This window comes from Apium graveolens, chromosome 8 (genome assembly GCF_009905375.1).
Source record: "Apium graveolens cultivar Ventura chromosome 8, ASM990537v1, whole genome shotgun sequence".
Lineage (NCBI taxonomy): Eukaryota > Viridiplantae > Streptophyta > Magnoliopsida > Apiales > Apiaceae > Apium > Apium graveolens.
The window spans coordinates 199807058-199818969 of record NC_133654.1 but is presented as its reverse complement, the minus strand read 5'-3'; the positions used below and the strand labels follow the sequence as shown (position 1 = coordinate 199818969).

The following is an 11912-nucleotide window of genomic DNA, read 5'->3' as shown; positions in this document are numbered from 1 at the left end:
TTTCCAGTTTCCACTACTTAGTATATCCTGAGTTGCTCTACCAGAGTTAGTCCAAGTCTTGATAATCTCTCTCACCTTTTATAACTCAGTTTTTAGAGATTTATTCATTTTTAGCACTTCATCTCTAACATATAAAGCATCATCACTATCCTTCTAAGTTTGATGGAAAATAACTAACTCTTTTTCTAAATAATTATTCCTCTTTTTAAAAGCAAGATTTTCAGAAGTTAATCTTTCACATATTAAATTTTAATCTCTATAGCTAATAAACATGGTTTTAAGATATAATCTCAACTCAGTAATATCATCAGTATGAAAGGCATAAGTTGTTTGAGGTACCTTTAACTCAGCAGCATCTGAACTGCTATCAGCATTTGCCATCAAGGCATAGTTCTCCTCATCTTCAGAATCTGAGGTGTCTATCCAGATTTTCTTCTTTGTGACAAGAGCCTTGCCTTTATCACTCATTCATTTCTTACAGTCAGGAGATATGTGGCATTTCTCACCACAGTTGTAGCATTTGACATTTGAGTAATCTCCTATGTCAGACTTTTCTCCTTTGCCTTCAGATTTTCTGAAGCCCTTCTTATCAGAACTTCTACCTTTCCTGGAAAACTTCTTTCCTCTTCTAAATTTCCTGTAGGCTATCTTTGTGATACCCTTCACCATAAGAGCAGACAGCTTCATCATCTCTTCATCAGCATCTACTTCAGGTAGACTTTCAGTTTCTGAATCATCATCATCAGAACTTGATGATTCTGAATCAGACTTTATGATGAGAGCCTTTTCTTTTCCTTTCGTTGAGAAAGCCACTTTGGGGGATTCCTCCTCAGCATTAAGAGCAACTGTTCTTGACTTTCTCCCATGTCTCTTGCTTCTTTGATCCATCTCAAGTTCATAAGTCTTGAGCATTCCATAAATTTCATCAAGGGTAGTTTCATCAAGAGCATAGTTATCTCTTATAATAGTAGCTTTCAAATCCCAACTTTCAGGAAGAGCTAAAAGGAATTTTAGATTTGAATCTTCAATGTCATATTCCTTGTCCACCAGTGACAGATCATTCAAGAGTTTGACAAATCTGTCATATAAGTCAGTTAATGACTCATCACTTTTCGAGTCAAAATGCTCATACTCTTGAGTGAGTATAGTCCTCCTGTTTTTCTTGATTGCATCAGTTCCCTGACACCTTGTCTCCAAAGCATCCCATATCTCCTTTGCAGTTTTGCATTGAATTACCCTATTTGACATGACATTATTAATGGCACTATGCAGCAAATGCCTTACCTTTGCATCCTTGGCAATATATGAGATATCTTCAGCTGTGTATTCACTTTTCTCCTTTGGTATGGTCTTTGTTGGCTGATCTGCAACTACAACAGAGAGCTTGGTTGGCTTATGTAGTCCTTCATAAATTCTGTCAAGGTATTCTGGATCTGTAGCTTCCAGAAACATAGCCATCTTCACTTTCCATATGGGATACTCAGAAGGTCTCAACATGGGAACCCTAATAGTCTCATATCGACTATGGGTTTGAGTCTTTGGAGTTTCTTCAGTTTTGGCGTGCTTGTTTGGATTTTCTGCTTCTTCAGACATGATTGTTTTGGATCTTTACTGTATGTGTGTTAACAGATATGCTCTGATACCACTTATTAGGTCACACAATACTGTAGAAGGGGGTTGAATACAGTGTAGAATACAATCAAATCAATTTAAAGCACAAGTAACAGAAAATAGATGTATTCGATATAATAAACTCTGTTACAATGGAACTGTTCTTTCTCAGTGATGAACAAATATCACGAGAGCTGCTAGGTTAAAGTATATGATCTTCTCGATGATCGTAACTCTTATAGAGTAAACCTATGTCTGTGTTTATATAGACACACAGTTACAAGATAACTTCTAGTTGATATGGAATATAATTCTGTCTTCTAAAATATATCAACCAGATATCTTATATAATTCTTCTAGTCCTCTAACTCTTTCCATGCATATCTTCTTCTTGTATTAGTCTCGATCTTCTTTCCTGTGAATCAGCTTCCTTCCTTAACTGTTAGTCCTCCAATATTTAAGTTCTGATATCCATCTTCTGATATTATCTTTTGATAATCTAAGTCCTGATATCCTTAAGTCCTTTCTTCCAGTAAGTCCTGATTCCAGTAAGTACTGATATTTCCTGTTAGTTAAGATCTGAAAACTAAACATGAAATATATTAGACATGACATCTCAAATATGTCCAACAGTTCAAAATCTACTGGTGGAGTTATAGCCTCGGGAGAAGTAATTTAGTGGTTGATGAATCACTTGTGGGTGATAAGAAATCATCTTAGAGGAATGATTGGTTGAAATTTGGACTATGGTGCCTAGTAGAGCCAGTGTTCCTTAAGTTTGACTTGAGTTACCGGTTTGTTCTATGTAATTGGTGGTTGATATAGCAAGCAAAGTCTCGTAGTATATCAAATTAGTGTGATGTGGTAAATTTAGTAGTGATGGGAAGTTAGTCAGTTGTTGTTGTATTGAGGAGCCATACTATAGTGTGTAGTTTCTTTATATTTCAGTTTTCCTATACTGTTGTTGATTCTACTACTGTCATTGTTGCTATTGTTGCTAGTGCTGTTAATCTAGATCTCTTTTATAATTAGACCCTGATATTAAAGGCATGGGTATTTTGATTAGGCAGCATTTTCCGGATACAGGTACACCATTTAAACGGTGATATTTTCTGTCACACACACTTGTTATGTTTTTGAATAAACCCACTGCTATATTTCAAAAAAATGCCACCAAAACAAGCTACCCAGTCCAAAGAAAATAGTAGTGATTTTGCGGAGGGCCCAGTTATAAATGAAATTCTGGATTTGTTGCGCCAGCAGCAACAACAACAGCAACAGTTAATCCAACAGGTTCAGCAGCAGCAACTACTGTTGCAGCAGCAGCTACTGTTGCAGCAGCAACAACAAGGAGTGAACCAAAGTGTTAATTTCAAATCTTTCCAGAGTGTTAAACCTCCTGAGTTTAAAGGTGAACCTAAACTAGTAGCTGCTGGAGCATGGTTAAAAGATATGGAGAAAGCTTTCAATCTTATCCAAGTAAGTGAGAATCTTAAGACTGATTATGCAAGCTACTTCTTAAAGAATGAATCGAATTACTAGTGGGAGTCAACCAGAGCGTTAAAAGGAGAAGGCCCTGTTCCATGGGCTAGGTTTACCGGGTTATTTTTGGAAAAGTATTTCCCTGACTGTGTGCGGAATCAAATGGAAATTGAGTTCCTAAAGTTGAAGTAAGGTGATAGAAGTGTAGCTGAGTATGAGGCTAAGTTCACAAAGTTGGCTAGGTTTGTACCAGACTATGTGAGCTCTGAAGCTCAGAAGGCAAGGAGGTTTCAACAAGGATTGAAGCTTGAAATTCGCAGTGGAGTTGTGGCATTGCAACTCAAGATGTATCCTTCCGTAGTTCAGGCCGCCTTAGTAATTGAAATTGATCAGAAGTTAGCTGCTAGAGAAAAAACGATAAGAAGTGAAAGATAGATGATGTGGAAGGAGCATCAGGTCAAGAAGGATCTAGCCAGAAGTCTCAAAAAAAGGTTGGAAGGAATAAGAATAAAGAATTTAGAGGGCAAAGTTTTTCTTTAAACAGGGTTAGTAACACCTCAGTCAGCTCTAATCAAGCCAAGTCGATTAAGTCACCTATAACGGAGTGTAAGCAATGTGGTAAGCGGCACGGTGGAGTGTGTAAAGCAAATACGGAATGTTTTAGGTGTGGACAGAAAGGACATTATGCATCAGAGTGTAAGGTGGAAAATCCGAGAGTCACATGTTACAGTTGTGGTAAGGTGGTGCATGTGGCCAAGAACTGTAGAAGTGTATCTCGAGATAGCATGCGAGGTAGTTCATCAAAAGGTCTGACATTCGGTACACACAAGACTAAGACTAATAATATGACTAAAAGATCAGCTGCTCAAGACCCTGATGAGGAACCAGGGCAATAATTGATTACTAGAATAAGCCAATAGTAATATTTACGGAAGCTAATATTAGGATGAGTATTCGAGGGAATAAGGAAGAATGTAAGGCATAACTAGCACACGTCGTGGATATCAAGAAGGAAGTACCTAAGTTGGAAGAGATGCAGATAGCAAGTGAAGCCCTAAAGGTTTTACCGGATGACTTACCAGGATTATCTCGGAGCATGAGATTGGATCTCTCATTGGTTACTGTACAGAGTCGGGTTGGTGTCAAAAGCCCCATATCGTATGACCCAGTAGGAACCAAGTAATCAGTTAAGGAAACTTAATGAGACAAGGTGCATTCCGTGTTGTGTACTGATATGGTATATAGAAAAGAAGAATGGATGTATAAAGTTACATGCTGATTATCAGAAGCTGGAAAAGTTGACGAATAGGAATAAGTAATCCCTGCATAGAATTGATTATCTATATGATTTAATTAAGGAACATGTAGGTTCTTGGGAGATGACCTAAGATCAGGATACCCCCAGCTAAAGGTAAGCCTGAGGTCAAACTAAAGACTATGTTTAGAGTAAAATATAAATATTATGAGCTCTAGTGATGTTAATTGGACTAACAAATGCACAAGTCGCGTTTAAAAATTTATTGAGCAAACTATATGAGAAGCACTTGTATTAGTGTAATTGTATTTATTGAAAACATCCTCAGCTATTTAAAATTTAGAGAGTCCATATTGAACGTCCAAGGATTTCCCTACGAAAACTAGAAGGGAAGCGACTGTATGTTGAGATTTCAAGGTATGAATTTTGGTTGAGATTACCAAAAGATTCTGGTTATCCTAATAATGACCACTCAAGCAAAGCCAGTGTAGTAAATGATATATAATTAAGACCCCTGAGGAGTTAGCAAAAGAATCGAAAAAAGTGGAATTGGAAGTTTGAACAACCGAAGGTAATAAGAAGCCACTGTACGAAGTCCATTTTTAGTCAAAGCTGATTAATTAGATAAAGAATTTGTTGGGCCTTAAATTAGCTCACTAAATTATAAATACGGAGTATTGACTTGGGAAAGGTTAAAATTAACTCATGATATACAAAGGGCGAATGCGGATTCGTGTCGGAAGAATATAAAGATAAAGGTTGGAGCATTAACATCGTTGGAAGTTTCACCTTGGGAAGGAGTAGTGAGTTTGGACATAATAGTAAGCTAAGCCCTATGAATATCAGATCGTTTAAGATATTAAGAAAACCGGTAAAGTCGTCTCTGAGCTAGCGCTGTTACTATAGCTGCAGCATATTCCTAGTGTGTTTTACGTCTTTGTGTCAAAGAACTATATTCTCGATTGGAGTCAAGACATTATGTACGAACCAATCTAGATTTTAGATCATAAAAGCGAGAACTCATTATAAATTTATTCCTATAGTAAGTATGCATTGAGGGAATCCTCGAATAGAAGAGTCAACTTGAGAGTTACGCTGTGTTCCAAAAACTTTTTTTGGAGAGAAAAGAAAAGAAATGTAAAGAATACATTTCTTCAGCTTGTTCCCGAACAACTTTTATGAAAGAAAGAAAAAGAAAGCTGCAGATTTGGGAAGAAGTTTTCTTTATTTTTATCACCAAAATCTTCTTCCCACTTTTGGAAAGATTAGGAGAGAAAGGAAAATTGGTTATTTTCTATTCTTTTCTTTTCTACCCTAGATTCGGGAACACAGCGTTAGAGTCAGATATGCTTGACAAATATTCTCACTTATTTAGTTAAATCAGATTCCGAGGACAGAATATTTTTAAGGGGGGAAGGATATAACGACTCGCGTATTTTCGTATTATTTAAATGTGTAATGATGGAACTATTAAATAAATAAAATATATGTCTGGGTTCTATCAGCCGTGTATTATTTTATTATTAGTTTTGTGGGGTAAATGGTTTACGAGGATTATTTTATATAATTGTTTATTGAGCTGTATTGTCTCGTTAATACTTTTAAAAGTGGTTTTATGGTATATTTATTTGCTTAAATATTTGGATTGTCTCTAAAATTGTTTTTATGATTTTATAATTTTAATAATTATTTTTGAGATTTTATAAAATTTAGAAATCAATATTTCATCATTTATTTAGCCCTGTATGATTTTCTGATTGCATTTAATTGTAAAATCCGTATTTAATTCCAGAATTCTTCAAGAATTACGAAACTCATATTTATTTAAGTTTGGAATATTCTGAGAATTTTAAAATTATTTTGGAAATTTCCGGGATTAATTTCACCCACGCGTTGATTCATTTAATTGTTAAAAACGGGTATAAATGGCGTTTCAAAAAGTGTTTTAAAATTAAGAAAATTACATTTTTATTTACTTCGGGGTATTTCTAACATTTTAAAACTATTTTCGTAATTTTTGGGATTTGTTTTAAGTTCAACTTGATTCGTTAAATTCCAAATTTCGAGTCAAAAACCTGACTTTCGGGAAGGGGCAGGAGACGTGTCTAATTATTACTTCTATGGGTTGATATGTGTCTCATTTTTACAGCCCTGGTGAATCATGGCATCGCTGCATTGGTGGAAAAGAAAATAGCAAAACAAAACCCGGCCCTGTATTTTTTTCCTTCTCGGCCTCAACTCTGTTCCCTTTCTCTTATGGTGCCATTAGCATCTGCTCTCTCGTTCTCTCATTTATTTTTCTCTCCCCAATTTTTTTCTCTCCCATTTATCTGCCCTTTCCCTGTGTTGCTCTCGGTTTTGGTGGTTATTCGCCGCCGCCCTGTTGCCGTCGTTCAACTTTACGGCAAGGTGACTGATGTGTGACTGTGTGTACAATTGGGTGTTGAATTGTGTTTTGTCGATTGTTTCTTCCGGTTTGTGGCCTCCTGGTGGTTACTTTCCGGCTGCTTATTCTTTTCTAGATTGCGCGTGTAGGCGCGTGTGTTGTGTGTATATTTTTGTTAGCAGTTGGTTTGACTATATCCTGAAATAATTTCTACTAACTTATTTCATTTCTTCAGGATAAATTTCTTTGACTGCTTTCATGAAATAAATTCATTTTCCACGGGAAATTTTATTAATCGGCGAAATTTATTCGGAAACCCGAATACTTTCGGGAACCAATAAATTTTGCCACCGTCGGCGATGAGCCTAGGCGAGCCGACGGTGGACCGTGATGAATCATTCTGAGTCCTAAAATGATATAAGTAATAATTAGTACGTAAAATTATTTTGGTACAAAAATTAATTATATTATATCAAAGTCGAGCACGTAATTTGGTTGATGAATTGTAATTATGGGATTGATTGTTGGACTGGTTGTTGATTGAGACGTCGATTTTTGTTTCGACGGGTAGGCCGATAAACAGAAGAGGTGTTGCCCAATTTTTGAAAATTAAATTCAAATATACGGAGACATATCTTGTGATTATCGGGATTACTAATCAAACATAAATACGTATATAATTATAAATAAGTAGTTTACAGAACCTACTGGTGTGTTGTAATAAGGTATCTTGTAAAACATAACTAAGAACCTGTTTTCTAAAGCGACGAGTATATGTATTTTCCGAAAATGACTATCAAACCGGTTTGTGAATGCGTGAACCCTGATTGTTATGTGTAACGTAATAATATGTGTATTATCGAGTCGGGTTTGTTAACGTACGGGTAGATTGTTAGCGAGGTTATGTCAAGCATACCTAGACGTCTAACATAGAGTATTTCGACTCATGTAGGTTTTAGTCGGAAGACCTGAAAGTTATCGTTGGACCAAAATTAACTTAGCGATCAATCGACAAGCGCATCGAGGTTCCCAGCGAAAGACCCGAGCGTTGAAGTCGGATCCAAGATAGTCTACTAATTAGGTGATAAAGGCCGAATGTTCGAGTCGATCCAATATCAGTCAATGATAGTTGTAAAGCTCTGTAAGGCAAGTACCCCTGACCATACTTTTATGGTTCAGTATATATGAATAGCTGTTGTTTTATTCTCATAATGGAACAGAACATTTTAAGTTACGTATTCCCTGTATTTGGAAATGTTGTTTAAAATATGTTTTAGGGAATAGTAACTTCTGAAAGCACCTATCTCTAAACGTGATTAAAATGAAAAGAAGTTTTGAATAGTGTGCTGTGACATAATGGTTTTAAAAAGAGATAGGTGATAGTGATTTTGGAAAACTGGATAAAGAAAATGTTTTGATCCACCTATGTCATGGAATTTTTTGATCCACCTATGTCGTGAAATTTTAGAAAGAGTTAAAAAGGGAATTCAGTTGATCTATTGGAATTGAGTAGGCGTAAGTGGCTAATTTGGTTGGGCGCTCTGTTTAACCGATTAGTCCAACATGGGGGAAAGACCTAGCTAGTCTTTTCCCAAGTTTCGGAACACATTCTTTATTCTGGATGGCCGTTAGTTGCTGTCCGGTGAGGATAGACTGATCAACTATCTTCACCCGTTGAACGTCCAATAGATTTGATTGATTCAGTTTTAAAATTGTTTAACAAATCAACTTGTTTGAGACAGATGATTTGAAAATGAAATAGCATGCTAAGATTTAACTATGATATTTATACACAACACACGACTGATGTTATTATTTTACAGAGCATGCTAGTTTTGAATATCCAGTTTATGAATGTTTACCATGTTTTGCAAACGAGCTATAATCTCTGTTCCTATCACTGTTTTATCATAAATTACTTTACTTGTTATTCATATAGTGGTACTGCTGAGCAATTAATTGCTCATCCTTGCAGAATGTTTTATATATGTATTGCAGATGCCTAGAAGATCCTTCTGTGGTAGTCAGGACAGAGTTCCAGTTCCTTACGTGTAAGGCTCCTGTGAGATAGTTTTGTTGGACCAAAGATGGTCTATTGAGTTGCTGCATTAAGTTAGTTGCGTTAGGATGGTTTGTTGTAAGTCGGTTTGGTAATAATTGCAACCCAAAACATACTTAAACCTGGAAAAGGTCTTGGTAAAGGGGTCGTGGTGATGTATAATTAATGATTTGGATTATATTATGTTTATTAGCATTATTGTTGGTGACGTCAACTCCTGACCCCGGGGTTGAGGCCGTCACACCTGCATGCAGCTCACAAACACTGGTTATCTGATTAACACCATAGTTAGCCAGAGAATTGATTTGCATAGACAACGCCTTTAGTTGAGCAGTGATAGTTATAGTTGTATCCACTTGAATAACTCCTGCTACCTTTCCCTGTGGTAATCTCTGAGTTGGTTACTGATATTCATTAGCAGCCATCAGTTCAATTAGATCATAAGCTTCCTCATAACTCTTTGCCCATAATGCTCCACCTGATGCCGCGTCGAGCATGGGTCTTGATTGTGCTCCCAACCCGTTATAGAAGCAATTGATGATCATCCAATCAGGCATTCCATGATGAGGATAATTCCTAAGCATCTCCTTGTAGTGCTCCCAAGCTTCACATAGAGATTCTCCCGATTGCTGCGTAAATTGAGTAAAAGTGTTTCTGATTACAGCTGTCCTCGCCATAGGGAAGAATTTAGTAAGAAACTTCTGAGCAAGATCCTCCCAAGTGGTGATAGAACCTGCTGGTAGAGAATGTAACCAGCACTTAGCTTTATCCCTCAGAGAGAATGGGAAAAGCCTCATCTTTATAGCATCTTCATAAACACCATTGAACCTGAAGGTGTCGCAGATCTCTATGAAATCCCTAATGTGCGTATTAGGATCTTCCGTTGGAGCAACCCCAAACTGAACTGAGTTCTGCACCATCCGAATTATGTCAGGCTTGATCTCGAAGGCATTAGCTGCGATCGCTGGCCTGACAATGCTAGATTGAATGTCATTGATCTTGGGTTGAGAAAAATCCATCAACACTTTCGTTGGTGCTGCTAGATCTCCCATTGTAATGAGTACCTGAAACACAAACAAATAAACCATGAAAGTAAAAGAATCTGAGCCAGTGAAATTTAACTACAATGGATGAAAAGCACATAAACTAAAAATTAACACCGAGTCCCTGGCAACGGCGCCAAAAATTTGTTAAGGCAAAAACACGCGCTAAAATTACACGCAAGTATACGCGTTCACAAGTAGTATAAGATATAAATCAGATTTGTTCCCACATAGACTCTTTTTAGTTAACTTAAGATTATGCACCTATGCAACAATGGTATGGCTATCGCTCAATGTTAAGACAATAACAAATTGAGATGTTTATAACTAAGATTAAACTAACATGCAATTAACTAAGAATAAAAGTGATTGAATTACTTATATGAGACAAATATGGGATTCTAACTTCATTAAATACTTCATTCAAAGTTATTGTTCTTAACCTTAGCATGTGATGGTTATCGAAACTTATCAGATAACATGAATCTAGTAAACGCCAACTTTCATTGCACGAATACCCTACTACCAGATGTCCACAAAAGAGATAGAAGCTGAATAGACACCAATTATGTTGAGACCCTATATGTCTATAGAATTTGACAACATAAAGGTTTAATGAAGTTATCTATCGTGATTACATAGGGCAGGTAAGATGGTTAAAATTACCTATGAATCATGCATAACAAATACATGAACCTATGCTAGCATGGCAAGTTCTAAATCTCTATATTCACTTTTGGACGAAGCTAACCAAGAAAAACAAGAAGTTCATATGAAGTAGAGAAGGGTGAACAAAGTTTTACGGAGTTAAATAAAAGAATGGTTGCAGCACCTGCTTTATCATTTTGGAAATATCAAGGAGATTTGGTAGTTATAGTGATGCTTCTCATAAGGAAGTAGGATGTGTGTTGATGCAGCACAATAAAGTTATTGTATATGAACCCAGACAACCGAAACCTTATGAGCAGAAGTATCCTATTCATAATTGGGATTAATAGTAATAATATTTCTTTTGAAAGATTGGGAAACATGATATGTATGGAAAAAGGTGTAAGATCTATACGGGCCATAGGAGGTTGAAGTATGTATTCACGAGGAAAATCAAAGATAAAGGAAAGCAATAACGAACATAGAAACTATACTGGAAGAATTTTCTAGGGAATTTTAGAAGTTGGAATTGGGAGTTAGAGTTTATAATTCAAGCAGGAGCAAGGATGGATAGTATGACCTTTCAGTCGAAGTTGTTAAGAGAAAGATAAGGAGATGTCAAAAGAAGATAATGGATCACGATGTTAGCAATAGTGAGACGAAATTAATGCGCCCAGGAGAACGATCACGACATTCCCAGGTTCTCTTCCAACACTTGGATGCTACAAGTAGAAGGATTAAGAAATGAGATCCCACAGGGAATTTACAATACAAATTATTTAATTTATTGAAGAAATGCCAAGATATACAGAAATTTAAAGAAAAATAGTGATAACCAGGTATAAGAAGGATATTTCAAGATGGATTAGAAAGGGTTGGACACGTCAAAGAATTAAAGTGAAGTATCGGAGGCCTAATGGACATGGCAGGCCCAGGGAATGGTTTTACAAGAAGCAAATCATAAAGTGTACCAGTAATGTTGATGGAGAAAAGGAATGAAATTATGAGATTATGTACTGATTATCGGGGGTTTAACCAAATAACCAATAAGAATAAGTGACCCCTATAAAGAATTAATTACTTACGAGACCTAATTCAAGAAGCGTGTTATGTTTTGAGGATTAACTTACGATCCGACCTGAGAACATATCAGAGATTACGATTAAAGTAAGTTATGAGCACTGCAAGCTCCGGTGATATTATATGAAATAACAAGTGTATCAGTTGTCTATAAGGAATTAAGGAACATGTTGTAGAAGGAGTACTCAGATAAGTGAATTGTATTTATTGATAACATCTTCAGCTATTCAGGAAACTATACGTTGAGTCTTCAAGAATGAAATTTTGACTAAGGTTAATAAAAATTTTTGAATTAATCCATTAACAACTACCTAAGCAAAGCCGTATGGTAACAGATGCCTTAGGATT

At 36.3% G+C, this 11912-nt stretch overlaps 1 non-coding gene across 1 annotated transcript; it reads left to right on the top strand.

The window, feature by feature from the left end:
- The first annotated feature begins 9348 nt into the window (after nucleotides 1-9348).
- On the top strand, nucleotides 9349-9455 carry LOC141681057 (small nucleolar RNA R71). Its single transcript, XR_012558499.1, has one exon. It is a non-coding gene; the product is annotated as a small nucleolar RNA R71 (small nucleolar RNA).
- The last annotated feature ends 2457 nt before the right edge of the window (nucleotides 9456-11912 follow it).